Raw genomic sequence first — 18,647 nt, forward strand, 5'->3', positions numbered from 1 at the left:
TTTTCCCGCTGAAATTAGTTTTATTATCCATGTTATTTTCAGACATAAGAGAACTGAGGCTCAGGGGCATTGGATTTTAGTAAGTTATAGAACAAAGTAGTTAAAGCTTATTGTGCACTTTCTGGAGTTACATAGAAATGGAATCATTCAGAACATGCTCCTAAAGTTTGTATGATTCCTTTACTGTTATTTATTTTTATTTAAAATCAACCAGCCAAGATATAGAACATCATTAGTTTCAGATGTAGTTTTCAATAATCCATTAGTTGCATATAACACAAAAGGAGGCTGTTTATTTATGTTTTTAATTTATTTTTTTTGGTGTTCAATTTGCCAACATATAGAATAACACCCAGTGCTCATCCCATCAAGTGCCCCCCTCAGTGCTCGTCACCCAGTCACCCCCACCCCCCGCCCACCTCCCTTTCTACCACCCCTTGTTCGTTTCCCAGAGTTAAGAGTCTCTCATGTTCTGTCTCCCTTTCTGATATTTCCCACTCATTTTTTCTCAAAAGGGGGCTGTTTAAATAAATTACAGTGCACCCATGTGTAATGGAATACTTATGCAGCCATTAACATGAATTGTCTATATTTGTTGACATGGAGAAATGTCTAATAAATATAAAGTACAAAAATCTTAGTAGAGTAGGATTTATATCTATAAAAGAACATACATAAATGTCTATTCCTGTATATCCAGTTTATTTCTGAAGGAAACACAAGAAACTTTTACAAATCATAACCTCTAAGGAGCAGGAGAGTTACTGAGAAGAAGTACAGAGAGGAAATAGGAAACCAGAAATCTTTTTCTGTCTCCCCTCTCTCTTTCCTTTTATCAAGGGTATGTATGACTGTTAGAATAACCAGTCTCAAAAGAAAAAAAGAATAACCAGTCTTATTTATTTATTTATTTATTTATTTATTTATTTATTTATTGAGAGATAGCAAGCACAAGAGTGGAGGGAGGATCAGAGGGAAAGGAGAGAGAATCTCAAACAGGCTCCACACTCAAGACAGAGCCCAGGGGCAGCCCTGGTGGCTCAGCGGTTTAACGCCGCCTTCAGCCCAGGGCCTGATCATGGAGACCCGGGATCCAGTCCCATGTCGGGTTCTCTGCATGGAGCCTGCTTCTCCCTCTGCCTGTGTCTCTGCTTCTGTGTGTGTGTGTGTGTGTGTGTGTGTGTGTGTCTCATGAATAAATAAATAAAATCTTAAAAAAAAAGACAGAGCCCAATGTGAGGCTTGATCCCAGGACCCTCAGCTTATGACCTGAGCTGAAATCAAGAGTCAGGCACTTAACCAACTGAGCCCCCCATGTGCCCCAATAACAACCAGTCATAAAATATTATGTCGGGGTCTCATTGGATGATTGGATAATTTGGAAATATTGTTCTCCTTCTCTAGTTGAAAGTTAAAAGGATCACAATTTCCATACTTTGATAATAATAAGTTATATTGATTTCTGGTATATATAAATCAACGTCCTGTTGGATGTTTTGAAGAAGAAACCATCAGAAAGCAGATGATCAGCTCCTGAGACAGGACTTGACACATGGTAAGTGCTCAATAAGTGTTAGCTATTGTTATTGTTGTTAATCTTTGATTGTTATCAGCCTTCCACTAACTTGCTGTGTGACCTTAGCCATGTCAACTCTCTCCTCTGGGACTTGTTTTCTCTGACTGCATAGTAAACAAGGTTGAACCAAATATGATATTCTGTGACTCTTTGGGACAAGGTTTCCTCATCCCCCACCTTGCTGTACCTCTCTTGGCTGGAAAAGTAGAAGGTACACTATTGATTATGTAGAAGATTCCTGGCTACTCATTCCTCAAAGAGTCCACCCCAGTTTTCAAGAACTCAAACGCTGTGCTGTGTAATAAAGGGCCCAGTCTGGCTGGGTGTTATACTGTGATCTTGAAGTTAAAAATAGTTACTTTTTCACTTGAAGTGATGAAGAAAGATCTGTAAGGTCATTGAATCAGGAAGCTGCTTAGCTTTGCAGGCAATAGTGAGCTTATTTCCATTAATGTGAGGGGAAGTGAGGAGCAGGGAGAAGAAATCTCCAAGTCAGAGAAGTGCTGTAAAACTCTCGGCAGCCCCTTTGGTGTAGAGTAATGCCTGGTGCAATTCAGGCCTGCCCACCAGCTTGACTCCTTTCTTCCTAAAAGTCATAAACTCAGAAAACTCATTGAGAGGGCTTTCCCCCACTATGAGAGTTCATCTACCCATTTATAACGAAAAGCATGGGAATGTCAAATTGTCAGGGACCAGAGAGATCGTGAGGCAGTGGTCTTCATGATGAAGTCCTACACCACAGAGGTATTCATGTGAGAAAATGGGACAAATGTCACCCACCAATTCAATGAAGTGAAGGAATTCTGTCACTCCCTGGCAAGCAAGAGGTCATTTTATTCCTCAGGGATGCTTGCTGGATTCTTTGGAAAAAGAAGGCCTACCTCTTCCCAGCCCTTCTTGGCCTCTCCCTTATACAAAGGCCAGTGGTATAAGAGTATTTCCCAATATATTTTAAAATTGTTTTGTCTGCTGCTGTGGCTTCAGAGACTCATTTGGGGATAAATGTACATGAAGGAATCAATATGCAAAAAGAAGAGGCAACAGCAAATGTAGGTGTCGTTTCTTCTTCCAGTTCTGAAGCCATTGGACTGGAGCTAGTGGTTGATGTCTCCAGCCACTTTGAAACGTCTCTGCAATATCTGCCATGTAAATTAGATACAAATACCCATGACCTCAAGTGAACTAATGAGCAGCTCCCCTGCAACAGAGCTCACCATGAAGATGTGTAGCATTTCATTATGTATTTCAAAGGGGGAAATCAATGAAAGAGACCAAACACAACTGCAATTAAAGCAAAGAAAATTATTAGGATTAGGACTGACTAGGGGGGAAAATTTGGTTTTTCTGCTCTTTTTTTTTTTAATTCTGCTTTCTTATTCTAGATGCTTCCTTCCCCCTTGGCATACGGCAGGTAAGAGATGTTTGTGAAGTTTAAAAAAATCATCAGGATCTTGACATTTATGATGATAAGAACAAGCCCTTCAATCAGTGATACTAATGCTATAAGTACCCCGGCACTTTATCATTAAACGGTGATGATTTTCTGCTGCAGGGAGTCAGGATGCTGGCCATACATTATTGAAGCAGCAAAGAAGACAAAGCATCCTCATTTTATGTCAAATCATTTTTTTAAATAAGAGCTTTATTTTTTGATTTTTTAAGTAAGCTCTAGGCCCAATGTGGGGCTTGAACTCACAACCCCAAGATCAAGATTTGCACCCTCCACTAACTGAGCCAGCCAGGCACCCCTCAAATCACCTTTTCTATCATCTTCCCTCTGCCCCAGGGTACCCCAAACACGGCCACTTGCTCTTCTCAAGATCTGAGCAATCTCCAAGCTTTATTTAAAAGGTATTTTTGTCACCATGTTAATTAATTGAATTTAAATGACATTAAAAAATTTAAAGATATTTTTGTATAATAACAAGAATGAAAACAGTAATACTACTTATACATAGGAATGGCTTCCATGTGCTACTGTGAGAGTGGCATTTTAGAAGCTTTCTATGGTATCTCATTCATTCTTCATATCCACCTTGGGAGATTTGCTTATTTATTCCTCTTTTATAGTTAGGGGAAGAGAGATACATACAGAAAGACAAAATATCTCAATTGAGGTCACTTAGCTAGTGAGTGAGTTGGAATCTGCATTCAGTGTATGCTGTGAAGCAGCCTGAATAGTGGTTAAGAAGAGCACATTTACAGCCCCACTCTGTGTGTGTGTATGTGTGTGTATGCAAAGGAAGTATTTTCTTGGATTTAGCACTGATATCTGATATTTAGCACTGATATCTGTCTGTTTCTGAGACAGAAACAAAGAGGCATCAGTATATCACATGCAAAATGAATATTGGATGCCCTAAATCTCCCCAGGAAAGATGACAACTGGCTGCGTGGCCTGCTGTGTACCTGTTACAAACAACGCTCTGAGATGGATTCTTCCCTTAAGGCTCTTGAGCCCTAGATAGCAAACACTTGAACCTCCATGCTAACCACATGCTTCTACTTGCACCAACTTTGGTGTCACTTACTGCTGGCCAGTGAGATCTTCTACTCCTTAGTATGTGTCACTTCTCCCCCACTTCCCCTAGTCTGCACCCTCCCCCATTTCTCCTGAGAGGACAGTTTCTGTGACTATCTCTTATATTTTTATACATAGAAAAGAACTCTGTGAGTGGTGCCTGGGTGGCTCAGTAGGTTAAACATCCAACTTCAGCTCAGGTCATTATCTCTGGATCCTGGGATCCAGCCCCAGGTCAGACTCTGCACTCAGCAGGGAGCCTACTTCTCCCTCTCCCTCAGCCCCTCCCACCCTGCTCATTCTCTCTCTCTCTCTAATAAATAAATAAAGACGTACATACATAAATAAATAAATATTTTTTAAAAGATAGAAAAGAAAAGAACTCTGTGAGGTGTGAAAGCAGGTCCTTTTGGACAATTCCTCCTGGCCAGATACAATGTCCTTGCCACAGGAAGCCCATAGAAGTCAACTCTGTGTGTTCCCAAAATTGCCCCTTGGTAATTTGGACACCTGGGGTCTGAAATCTTGAGTTTTACAAAAGGAGACACATGGGACCGCAGTAGTCCCGGGAATGGCTTTAAAGCTTTATTAAATAAGATCAAAATTCGTAAAGAAAGGCTCAAAAGATCTCACTTCTCCTTTGCAGACTTTGTAAAGAAATGTCCTTATGGATCATTTAGTATAGGCAAGAAGTAGGACGACAGGAAGTTTTCCATTTAATTAGCTGCATTAGACAGAACTCTAAAATGGCCCCCACGATCCCCACCCCCTGGTATCCATGCCCTGTGTAATCTCTTCTCCTTGAATGTGGGAGGAGTTGTGAATATAAAGTGCTTTCATTCCTACAATTAATTTATGGCCTATGGCAAAGGTGAAGGAAATTTGCAGATGTAATTAAGGTCCCAGATCATTACTCTGAATTAATCAAAAGGGAGAGTATTCTGGATGGGCCTGACCTAATCAGGTGAGACCTTTGAAAGAAGGTCCAGGCCTTCCAAGAGGGAGAGATTTGAAGCCAGAGAATTGCTTTCCTGCTGGCTTTAAGGAATCTAAACTGTTTTGTTATAAAGAGAGCCATAGGGCGGGGAATATTGGGTACCCGGTAGGCATAGTTTTGCAGTTATTGACTGAAAAAATGAGTGAACTTCCATTTTCTCAAATCACCATCCTCCTCAGTCTTTCCACAGGTTGTGGTTTTTGTCCCTGCCATCTCATATATTTCTCTATGTAGAAAATAACTCTGTGAAGTGTGTAATCAGGTCCTTCTGGAGAAGACCATCTGGCCATATGCAGTCTCTTTGCCAAAACAAGCCCATAGAAGTCAACTCTGGATGTGTATGTGGAATTGTGCTTTGATTTTGGCTTCCCAGACAGAGGGCAATCTTATTCTGATGTGATGAGGCTTTGAAAAGTAAGCTGCCATAGAAAAGATCTGTCGTTTCTATATGTTTCCGGTTAATGTAATTCTTTTTAAAACTTTTTATTTTAAAAAATTCAAGTGCAGCAAGATCCATGGCTGTTCAAGAATAACTTTTTTTTTTAAGCTTCAAGACTAGTAAGGAAGTGTGTCAGAACACAGTTGCTGGGTTGCTAAGGAGTGCAGAACAAAATAAGACATCTATGCATTGAACAGGAGACAGTCATCCAGAAAGACAATAAGATTCATCCCATTAATGGAAATATGTAATTAACAAGCTGCTGGATGTCAGTCTGTAGTGAGAACCATGGTTTGGGCTCTTGCCTCCTATAGAGTGGCAGTCTTGTCACTGTCTTCTGGTCCCCGGTGGGAGTGGCACATATACATGTACAAAAGGAAGTAAGCCTCCCCAGCCTTGTGGAATCTTTGATGCTTGAGACCACAGTCCAAGCTATATGAATAAGTAGACAAGAATGATACTTTCCTCCTGGACTCTAATCTTTTTTCAATTTCAACAAATACGTTTTTGCTGGCCCTATTAACTAGAACAATAATCACAAATCGGGGGAAATGGTCTGCCAGCACACTTTACTGCTGCCATTTCTGTGACTGCCTAGTATGTATATATGGTGAGTACTCCCTTTAGCACCTGCATAGCTTTTTGCAGTTTATATATAGCTTCATGCACATTATCTAGTGTTGATTGTCATTCGCAAGACAATACCAGAAATTCAGTATCATATGCAGGGCAGGTATTACCATCCCCTTTTTACCAATGATGAAACTGAGTAGCCTGCATAAGGTCACATGGCTGCTAAAATGGATGGAAGATAAACTTTAAATGGTCTTAATGAAGAATTCTGGTAATAAGGTATATAAAGACACACTCACATACTTGTGCTCACACACCTTACTTGCCTCTTGTTTGGCAATCTAAACAAGGGGCTGGGCAAATCCTCATGACAACCCACCTAGCTGTACTCCTGGGAAAGCATTATCTGCTATGTGGAGAGAGTGCTCTCTCTTCTCTGCCATGTGATGGTTCTAACATTAGAAATAGACTAATGGACTCAAATCATAAGACCTTGCCTTTTCTGCTTTTTGGGGAGCACACTGTAGGGATGAGATAAGGTGGGACTGGGGCATGGGTACCCATATCCTTTTTTCCTGAGCCCCAGAAGTGCAGATTGACTATGGCTAGGTTCAGATTAGAACTTCCTTTTTTTTAAAGAACTTCCTTTACTTGACCGTTTTGTGAACCAATTCATTATTGCTACTGAGCTTCCAGTTAACAAGAAAGAAATCACAGAATGCATCACTTCATTCTTGCATCCTTATCAAGCATACAGTGATTCATGATTCAACCATTCCACTGTGTTCTGGACACTGAACTAAGAGCTGAGAATAAAACTTCAAATGAGAAAGATTCATGCTTCAGGAAGCTTATAGCTAAGAGGTTTCTTCCGAATGAGCCAATAGGAAAGAAGAGTGGCAAATGGGTTTGTGAATGGTCTTCAATGCATTTCCTACTTTGTAATGATACATTTCTAATAATCAGACAATACAAACTCAGCCCCCAGGAGAGGGGGTGAGACATTTCTTTACAGGTTCATGTTTTACCTTAAAAATTCATGCTAAAAATTTGTATTTTACTGTATGTTTATTTTTGATAAAAGCTCCTTTTTCCTTCAATAGCTAATAAAATTCCCAATCCAGAAGGTACTCCATGTTTACCTTGTGGTTTAAAGTCACTCCAAACACATCGCTAAGGGATACCTGTGTCCAGTTGAAATAGCTTGGTAACTGAAGTCCAAGGTCATTTCTTGCTGGAACCTTGTATGGGCCTTGAATGAGTAAACTCCCAGGTCTTGGATCCCTCGTTATCCTCTCTTGTCAGTATTTTCGCTAAATCCCCATGCCCCACCCCCATCCTGCATATTCTTAAGAAATGGCAAGCACAATTAGGTTTTTCTGTGTTCAAAATTTAAAATATTGCTTGTTAACTGAGCACTTACTATGTGGCAGGTACTAAGCTCAGTGTTTCATATGTAGGTTGCATTTAGTCTTAAAATCCAGCTCACGGGGTAGACATTGTTATAATTACCACTTTCCAGAGAAGGAAATCGAGTCTTAGAGGTAAAGCAAATTTTAGGATAAAATTTGCCATTTCAAAAAATGTTTCAAATACACTCCTGGCCTCTGAGGACTATACTCCCGGGCTACTGGGGCTAACATAATACTTTTTCTTTACCATAGGAGCATTTGGGTAAAATACTTGCAGAAACAATAGACTAGCTGATATTTAAGGTTCTCTTCAGCTCTGACATTCTATAATTCCATTGACCCTCTTTGCATTTAATTATGTTGATTTTTCTTTCTCCCCTTTGCTCAGCTCAAAAAATACCCTTCCTTTGTCCGTGCGCAGGAGATGGACTATTGAATAGAAAGCACAATAACAAATCCTTATGATTATTCCAATGTCACTCTAAAATATTTATCATCTTGGTAAATCTCAAGCTATCACAACAGCTCATGGTGCAACAATGACTATCATACTAACACCACTAAAATAGATATAACGGAGAATGATGCTTGTTAAGCTCATAATGATTCTGTTCTCAAAGGACTTGCAATTCATCTCCTTTATGTGGCTTGATTGCCTACCACGTCCTGCAGGTTTGGGTATACTCCTTTTTGGTTTCATGTAATAACACGATATTCACAAACTGCAATGCAGCCCTCATCATGCCAATCAAGAATGCAAATAGAGAGCTAGCTGACTGTGTGATCTGAATTTTCTACTTGTTTAGAAGGATATAAACATGGGGAGAATATGGATCTGCTGTGTAATGGCTTAAAAGTAATCAGACTTTCCATTCAAATTAAGTCAAAGAAGGTTATTTCAATATTTCACCATACCTTTCATTTAACAAGGTTTTTCTAAAATTACTAAGCTACTTGCTGAAGAACACCTATAATTTCTTAGATGGAAAAAGTCAGTAATTAGAATCATTTCATTTGGAAAACCTTTTTAAACATAAGGTTATAAGCAAGATCTTTCTCAACTCATATGGGGGTTATGTCCTGATAAACCCATCATAAGCTGAAAATATCGAAAATATTGTAAGTTGAAAATGTAATACACTTAGCCTCCTGCATGTTATAGCTTAGCCTAGCTTCCCTTAGACGTGCTCAGAACACTTACATGAGTTTACAGTTGGGCAAAATCATCTAACACAAACCATATGTTATGATAAAGCGTTGACTATCTCATGTAATTTACTGAATACTGTGCTGAAAGTGAAAAACAGATGGCCATATGGGTGCAGAATGGTTGTCAGTGTGTCTGTTGTTTACTCCCATAATCGCATGGCTGTCTGGGAGCTGCCCAGCATCACGAGAGAATCATACTGTAAATCACTAGCCCAGAAAAAGATCCAAATTCAAACTTGAAGTACAGTTTCTACTGAATGCATATGGCTTTCTCACCCACCATACAGTGAAAAACATGTAAGCTGACCCATCATAAGTTGGGGAACCATCTGTAGTTAGATGTTATTCTGACCTTCAATAATATGTCTTATGCATTCTGCAGAATGGTCTTGGGTACTTGTTCTCTTGTTAATGCTGAGTTGGCATATATATCTCACTCTTAGATTCTTAGATTATCAGTTGTCATGGGTTTGGGAGACTGGGAATAATAAACTCTAAGTAAGCTGGGCCAGATATAAAAATTATTTGTCTTTGGTGATTTAGAAGACATGATAGTTCCTTATGCACATCGTTGTAAATGTGAATTCTCTTTGAATAGCAGATGTGAAGAGTTAGATTGAGGATGTAATGACCTGATGACATGCCCAAAACTTGCTTTTTAGAACAAGCCCTGAGGATCTGTTTGTTTCTTTTTTTTTTAATTTTTATTTATTTATGATAGTCACACAGAGAGAGAGAGAGAGGCAGAGACACAGGCAGAGGGAGAAGCAGGCTCCATGCACCGGGAGCCCGATGTGGGATTCGATCCCGGGTCTCCAGGATCGCGCCCTGGACCAAAGGCAGGCGCCAAACTGCTGCGCCACCCAGGGATCCCTGATCTGTTTGTTTCTATGTTATTCGTCTCTCTCAAAAACAGAATGTATGATATCCAAATTGATAACCTCCTGGGCCACACAGTATGTGTGCCTTTCTAGAAATTTCATTATTGCCCTAAAGGCTGAAGCAGGAACTTTGCAAAATTATTTGCTTCATTCCCTCAAAAATCTTCCCCTACATATCCTCAGCTTAACTTTTGACTTTCTACTATTCATAAGCAAATTCTTTGTTATTATTTTTACACCCAGAGAGTTTTCAGGTTAAATCTACTGAGCTCTCTGCTTCTTTTACTTGTGTCAAGTTTATCGATCAGGCAATTTCAAGAATTTATGCTGTTGTAGTTTAGAATGATTTCTGTTCTTCTAGGGTCGAGTATTGAGCACTTCCACTTTCTTATGAAATCTTTCCTGCTAAACATTTTACACTCCAAGTAAGGCCCCGGTCCATGACTCACCCTATAAGCAGGGAGATGATGATAAAGATCGCCTCCAATGAGAAGTAGCACAGGAATAGCTCTCGTTTTATGAGCCTTTCTTTCTTTATAGCCCTTTCTCTAGATGTATTGAACATGTTGAAACAATTAGGAAGAAAACCTCTTGATCTATTCATTGAATTATATTATTCATTATAAACAACAGATAAATGTGTGGCGCCTCAGAAAGTTCTGAAATTATTCTATGTTATAATCACCAAAGGCTTTATCCAATGAGAGTCCATAGCAGGAAGAATGATCAATCCAACTTGTTTTTTTCTCTGTATAAAATCCTCACAAATGGGATCCCCTTATCTGCTAGGGTAAAAGTAGGCAAGGATAGTCCATTTTTTAAAAAATATTTTATTTATTTATTTGAGAGAGAGAGAGAGAGAGCATGAGCATGAGCGAGAGAGCATGAGGGGCAGAGGGAGAGAGAGAAGCAGACTCCGGGAGCCTGAAGCGGGACTTGATCCCAAGACCCCGGGATCATGACCTGAGCTGAAGGCAGACGCTTAATGACTGAGCCACCCAGGTTCCCCAAGTATAGTCCATTTTCTTTTTTTTTTAGATTTTATTTATTTATTCATGAGAGACACAGAGGGAAAGGGGGAGAGAGAGAGAGAGAGAGAGAGAGAGAGAGAGAGAGAAGAGAGGGGCAGAGACACAGGCAGAGGGAGAAGCAGGCTCCATGCAGGGAGCCTGATGTGGGACTTGATCCCGAGTCTCCAGGATCAAGCTCTGGGCCAAAGGCAGCACTAAACCGCTGAGCTACCTGGGCTGCCCAGGATAGTCCATTTTCATCCACCTGTAGGATGATTGTTTGCAAGACTGACCATGTTCAGAAATTATGTGTCCAAGTAAATCACCAAAAAAAAAATGTTTCCAGGCTTTATTCTGTTCTACTCCCATTTAATGAAATCAGAGACACAACTGTTAGAATTGGGAAGAGCCTTAGAAATGAGACAACCAAATGTCCTCAGCTTACAAAGGAGACAACCAAAATCTCATGAGGAAAAGTGACTTGCCCAAAGTCATACAGATGAAGGAGAGTGAGATTATAGCTCCAGGCTTCAGATTCCCTATCCATAGATGACTTTGTTCTCTCCCTCCCACTCCCCAATAAGCCCTAGGAATTAAAAATACAACTTGAGAACTATTTTAATTACTCGGTTCAGGAATGCTGTGAAAAGGCTGCGATTAGGTGGAGCTTTAGGGCTCTCGCCCTCTTGGATATGTACAACTCAAATGTACTCAATTTCGGGGCACCTGGGGGGCTTGGTAGTTTCAGTGTCAGGCTCTGGATGTTGGCCCATGATTTCAGGGTCATGATCTCGGGGACGTGAGATTGAGCTTTGCTTTGGGCTCTGTGCTGGACATGGAATCTGCTTAAGATTCTGTCTCTCTCCTTCTTCCTCTACCCCTTGCTCCCACCCCACCCTACCCCAAAAGGTACTCTATCTAACAAAATTGCTGAGGAAGGTCAGCTCCAAATTGTCACTTGCAATTGGAATGCCACCTCTAAGTCACCACTTTGTAGCAATCCTAAGGTTCTTACTTCACTGTCCTAGCTGGGCTGTTTCATCTTTGGTTCCTCCCTATTTACTCTAGCTGGTCCCTAGTCAGTGTGTCTACACCCAGGGCTTCCCAGCTGTGGCACTATTAACATTTGGGGCTGGATGATTTTTGTTGTAGTGGGCTGTCCTGTGCCTCGTAGGATGGTTAGCAGTATCCTGGTTCCTACTAGATCCCAGGAGTTGGACAAAATGTAAGGTTTTTCATAGGCAGGAAGGCTGGGCAAGAAGTTCTTAGTGAAAGAAAAGAAAGGATTGTTTTAGGTGAGGACAGTTGCTCTTTTGAGGGGGTAGGAACAGTGGGGTTTTTATCATGCCAGTTACCTCACCAGTGCGGACCTGGAAATTTCAGACTGACTAGTAAAAGGTCACCTTCTTGCGAGAGGTTGAAACTGTATTTAAGTCCTGGTTTGCCGATGTTTGAGGGTAGGGGCAAATGTATCCATTTGGGGCTTGGGTTTTTTGTTTTTTTGTTTTTTTTTTGTTTTTTTTTTTTTTTACTTTTGTAACATGGCTTTGGAAGTGAGTCCTAGGGAGAGACTGCAAGAGTTTGGAGGCATGAGCTAGAACAAGGCCAGATTGCCATGAGTAGGCTGTTAAGGGCCATTCTGGTAAATGCTTCGAAGGAAAAGAGGAGAGCTGTCACCTTCGAAAACACCTCAGTGATATCGAGCAGAATGTCATGTCGGTAGAAATAGGGACAATGAAGGGCATCCTGATGTCTCAGATGGAAATGAGGAATGTGGTTTTGGGCAATGGAGGAAAGGCCATCCTTGTTTTAAAGTGGCAAAGAACCTGGAACTGTGTTTGTGTCCTGGTGTTTGTGGAAAATAGAGCTTGCAAGTGAGGAGTTGGATATATGGTTGAGAAAATCTCTAAGCAAAGTATTCAAGAAACAGCTAAGTTCCTCCTGAAAGCTTATAGTAAAGTTTGAGAAAAAAGAAGTGAATTAAAGATGGAATTGTTGTACAAAATACAAGCAAACACAAAGAAACAAAGAAAGCATATCTTAAAAATATCTTGAGGGGCACCTGGGTGGCTCAGGGGGGTTGAGTGTCAGACTCTTGATCTCAGCTCAGGTCTTGATCTCAGGGTCGTGAGTTCAAGCTCAGCATTGGGCTTGGAGCCTACTTAAAAAAAAAAAAAGATTTGGAAAGTTCTATGCCTACCCTTAGGGAAAGAGAGAAAGGTCCAGCAAGAACACTGAGGGTACGGCCAAGCAACCATTTGATAAGGAGATTAGCAGGAACCGCCCTCTCAACAGAAGTCAAGAGCATTCTCCAAGACAATGGAAGAATGACCCTCAAGGCAGTTCGGTTGAGCATGAGTTGTCACACCCCTTAACAAGTTCAGAGTCCTTCCTTGGAGGGAGGGGGCAGAGGGGCTTTCAACAAGAGGTGCTACCTGTGCCTACAAGTCTCTGGCTCCCCGTCCTGCACTCTGATGCCTAATTCCTTGGCCACTAGCAGGTGCTGCTTTGGGGGACCCCAGGGTGTCGAGGGCCACAGTAGCTGCCCCTTCAGAGGCACAGATGACAAACTTTAGTGGCTTCCTGGCTGCTCCATCTTTGTCAGCACAATGAGTGCACAAGCCTAGGGAGGTGTGGCTGCCCCATCTAGGTTTCAAAGGATGTCACCTCCTGCAGCCACAGGGGCCATACCACCGGAGAGACCCACTGTGGGTTCTTCCCGCAGAGCCATTGTGGTGACTTTGTCACCACAGTGGGTCTAGAAGGCAGAGCACTAAGCCGTGGAGGATTATTCACAAGCCTTAAGATTTAACGTTGTTTGCTCCATTAGGTTTTGGATTTACCTAGGACCTGTCACTTCTTTCTTCTCTCTCCCACTGGAATGGAAATGCCTGTCCCACTACTGTATTTTGGCTTTATTTTTTATTTAAATTCAATTAGCCTGTGGAGGCCGAGAAAAATTAAGGCCATCCCACCTAAAGTTTAGCATTAACACAAGTACAGCCATCTTAGGCCCCTGTGAATAAGAGCTGAACTTTATGGGAAAAACTGCAGAATGTCCTCAATGTCCTTGGCAGGTAATCCCATATCAGAAAGACAACAGAGCTCAGAATTGCCCTCAGCAGAGAATCCCATATCAGAAAGACAACAGAGCCCACGCCCATGGTAGAAAGTCTCATATTAGAATGAGAACAGAGCTCAATGCCCTTGAAAGCCCCACATCAGAATGTAAACAGAACTTGGAGAAATTCTTCCACCCCTTCTGAAAATCCCCTAGACCAGCCTATAAAAAACCCAGCTGTAACCCACTTCGAGGTCCAAGTCCCTGCTCCGCTGTGTCGGGTATACTTGGACCCAAGCTCGAGCTTGTACATAAACCCTCGTGCGCTTGCATCGGTGTTGGCTCCTTGGTGGTTTCTCGGATTCGCAATCTTGGGCACAACAAGCCAACATATAGTACCTCATTAGTTTCAGATGTAGTTTTCAGTAATCCATCTGTTGCGTGGAACACCCAGTGCTCATCCTACCACGTGCCCTCCTTAATGTCCATCACCCAGTTACCCCATCACCCAAGCCCCCTCCCCTCTAGCAACCCTCAGTTTGTTTCCCAGAGTTAAGAGTCTCTCATGGTTTGCCTCCCTTTCTGATCCACTACTGTGTTTTGGAAACCTGCAATGTGTTTGGTTTCACATGTTCACAGTTGGAGAGGAATTTGCCCCAGGATAAGTCATGAGTCTCACTCAGATGCGCTTTAGATGGTTTTGGTTGAAACTTTCAAGTTAGACTTTAGAATTGGTGCTGTAGTGACTTAAGACTTTGGGGGCTATTGAATTGGAATGTATTTCGCATGTAAAAAAAAGACATGAATGGGGGGGTGATTCTATTCACTATATTCTATTCTATTCACTATTCACTATAGAGTGAATATTTGTGTTCCCCCAAAATTCATCTGTCGAAACTTAATTCCCAATGTGGTGGTATTTGAAGGTGGAGCCTTTGTGAGGTGATTAGGTTATGAGAGGAGAGCCATCATGAGTGGGTTTAGCACCCTTGTAAAAGAGGCCTCTTCCTCCATGTGAAGACACAAGTGAATTCTCACCAGAAACTGAATCTATTGTTCCTTGATCTTGAACTTCCCAGCCTCCAGAACTGCGAGAAACAAATGTTTGATATTTAAGCCAATTAGTATATGGTATTGTCAACTGCAAGGCCCATTCATCTGCCTCAGTTCTTGAGTTTGGCCAAGAAAGAATTCAGAGCCAAACTCTTAAGCAAGCAAGGATTTAATAGCAGTTGAACCAAAAGTACACTCTTGAGATAGGAGGGTGGGCAGGCCCAGAGGTGGCAGCTGTGTGGGGGTGGGGGTGGAGAGTCAGGGTTGTTTTTTCTTTTTACATTTGAATAGATTATGGGTCAGAGCTAGAGCAGTGTCTGACTAAGGTCACAGCCAATCATCTAAGGGACTTCTACCAGTTGGGAAGGGAAGTTCTTGGCCTTATATGGTCCTTGTCAGAATGGTTAGGCAGACATTCTCTGCCGATTGGGGCAGAGGTAAAACCACAATTCAATGTATTATAATGAAGCTATAGGTTTCTTTAGGGCAGGGGTCATAGCAAAGAACACAAGTGCATCCCCTGGGTTCTGTCCCTGCTATCTGGCACTTGGCCTCCACCCTTTCATCAGTGGGAAAGCATTTGTTCCCTGTTCATATCTAGCTGTCAATCAGTATTTTTGTTATAACAGTCTGCATAGATTTTTTTAAAGATTTATTTATTCATTTATTCATGAGAAACAGAGAGAAAGAGAGAGAGAGAGAGACAGAGGGAGAAGCAGGCTCCATGCAGGGAGCCCGACATGAGACTTGATCCTGGGTCGAAGGCGGCGCTAAACCGCTAAGCCACCCAGACTGCCCTGCATAGATTTTTTTTTTAAGATTTTATTTACTTATTCCTGAGAGACACACAGAGAGAGGCAGAGACACAGGCAGAGAGAGAAGCAGGCTCCATGCAGGGAGCCCAATGTGGGACTCAATCCTGGGACTCGAGGATCATGTCCTGGGCTGAAGGCAGGCACTCAACCACTGAGCCACCCAGGCATCCCAACAATCTGCATAGATTAAGACAAAGATGGTCAGGGGTGTCTGGATGACTCAGCAGGTTAAGCATCTGCCTTTGGCTCAGGTCTTAATCCCAGGGTCCTGGGATGGAGCCCCATGTCAGGCTCCCTGCTCAGCCAGGAGCCTGCTTTGTCTCTGCTCCTCCCCTGCTCATGCTTTCTCTATCTCTCTCTATCAAATAAATAAATAAAATCTTAAAAAAAAGACAAAGATGTTCAGTGACCAGGAATAAGATCATTACATGAAAACCCTAAGCAATTGCTGGAGTTGAGATGGCAATTTGATTCTAAGCTTTGCAGAGGTCAAGGAAAAGGAGGAAAACCTAATCCAATAAATCAATTTTTAATTTAATTTATAATATATAATATGCATGTCATAATACATAATTTAATTAGCATATAAATATAATAAATATATACAATATGATAATATATGATAATATTGTGCTATATAATAAACATAATGTAATATATTAAATAATATAATTTAAATGATTACTTAATCACATTAATTAATCACACTCATAGATGACAAGCAAATTCCTTTTTTTTTTTTTTTGGTTTTATATATCTTTATTTGACAATCAGCGATCAGTTCTCATCCACATTAACTGTAGATTTTTGAAAGTGGTGATGGGTATCTAGGTAACCAGTGTGTAGAGCTTATTTGTATTTGTATTTGTATTTGTAGAGCTTGTTACTTTTCTGGACAGCTGCACATGGATATGGTATGGAACATTCCTTATTCCTTTGGCCCAGACAGTTTTGTTGAGCCTGGTGTTGAGGCGCATATCTGGAGTTCCCATTTCATTCATGGTAAATTTCTGGATCTCTTTGAGTGCTCAAGGGGTACGCTTCTTGAAACCCACTCCATGAATATGCTTGTGAATGTTGATGGTGTATTCTCTGGTCACTACCTCAGTGATGGCAGAACGGCCCTTCTTTTTTTTGCTGTCCTTCTTTGAGGGAGCCATTCTGCTGGGCCCTGGTTAGAAAGGAAGCACAAATTCCTTTTTCTAAGAGCAAGGCAATTTTTTTAGATACTAGGATCTTGGAGAATTATTTGCTAGATACTTGTAAAAAGAATACTTTCTTAGTACTAATGAAATGCGACTTTCTCTTTTTAACCCTTCAACACAGGCTTTCTTATCCTTCAATAAAGGTAGCAAGCATTCTAGTAAAAGCAATCCCAAATACTGACATCCAAACATAAAACTCAGATTATGGTTTGCAAAGACCTGTCTTCAACAGCTTCCACGGAATCCCCTGGGCCCCAGGTGTTTAACTGGAGGTGGAAGAGGGAGTGTGAAGGCAATGAGTGTTAATTTCTAGTCATTTCACTTCTGAGTGATGGCAATGATGGGATGGTTGCCACCAAGGCTCACAGTAAGTACATGCATCTCCCAGTGGTCATCATCTCAACTCTCTGGTATCTGAGTCTAGGACAAAACTGACTAGTGAGGTTAAGCTCTGAGATCAAATCTGCCTCTATTACTTCCTACAGTGTAACTTTAGGGGAATCTATTAACCTTTTTTTGGGCCTTATTATATATATGGGGATAATACTAGTAGTACTTACTTTAGAGGGTTGTTTTAAGAGCCAGTGAGAAAATCTGCATAAAAGAGGTTGGCACAGCATACATGCTCACTAAATATTTAGTAGACATTGTTTGTGATTCAAACCCCAAATCCTAAAGAGGTCAGTAACTATCGCTCTGCAGTTTCCTGGCCAACGAGTGCACAGTTATCTTAAACATTAAATTCGAACTTCCTTTGCATTGAATGCTCTAGTAGAAGGGGAAAATGATAACAAAGATATTATTTTAGAAGTTAAGATTAATAAGTTCTTTCTCTTTGGTTTATTTTCATTTCTTAAATGTTAGAAATCAACTAGCTTCAGGCACTATAAAAAATAAAGACAAGGTAATTTGTCATGAACTATTTGTCCATATTACAGAAACTGAAAAACAAAAAACTTTCATAAAATGCAAAATCAAAACCATGTGGTCTTGTATTCAGGGACTTTCAAGAACACATGCTGATCTGTAAATAAAGATATGTAGAAATAAGAATGTCCTCATACATAGAAAAATACACAAACTTAAAACCAAAACAGATAGATATTCTCTTTCTGATCTAAATCTGATGGACCCGAAGTAAGACATAAATTAGCAGATGATATATTTAAAGTAGACAGTTGCTAACAAGTCATGCCAAAGAATCATTCTTGAAAATTAACCAAGGCGGGGTGACACAAAGCTAACCCCAACTGCAGCAGTTTCGGCGCCAAATTCAGAGGACTAAAGAAGAAAACATTTGAAGTGATTTTGTAGATAAGGCTTTTATTTGAAACTTTTAAAATGGATTAGTATTTACAGACTATGACATAAATTATTATGGTACTGTAATCATCTTTCTCTTAATAGAGGTAAAAGCTAAAGTAGTACTTAATTATAATGTATTAGTAGATTAAACCTTTTTCTTTTCCATATCTTTCTTCAGAAGCTATTAACACAACTCCCGTTGGAAGGCCATCTCTGCCACTCATTGCTACGAGGCCTTGGGTAAAAGCATATATATATTTTTGTTAAAGATTGTATTTATTCATTTAGAGAGAGAAAGAGAGAGCCGTGAGCAGCACTCGAGCAAGTAGGGGGGAAGGGGGCAGAGAAGGAGGGAGAGGGCCAAGCAGTCCTGATGCTGAGCATAGGGGGCTCCATCTCACAATCACGAGAGATCATGACCTGAGCTGAAACCAAGAGTTGGGGGCTCAACTGACTGAGCCACCCAGGCGCCCCTAAAAGTATATTTTAAATGCATTTTGTAAACCTTTACTTTTACTTCTTTTTTTCCCCCAACAAATTAAAGTACGCTCATAGTTTTAAAAATCAAATATTATTCAAAGGCTTATAAT

General features: G+C 40.8%; 1 pseudogene; it reads right to left on the minus strand.

Annotated features, from left to right (window-relative positions):
* Positions 1-2,068: 2,068 nt before the first annotated feature.
* Positions 2,069-16,707, minus strand: LOC118353794 (60S ribosomal protein L31-like; annotated as a pseudogene).
* Between the last annotated feature and the right edge of the window lie 1,940 nt (positions 16,708-18,647).

Source organism: Canis lupus, chromosome X (genome assembly GCF_003254725.2).
Source record: "Canis lupus dingo isolate Sandy chromosome X, ASM325472v2, whole genome shotgun sequence".
Taxonomy (NCBI): Eukaryota; Metazoa; Chordata; class Mammalia; order Carnivora; family Canidae; genus Canis; species Canis lupus.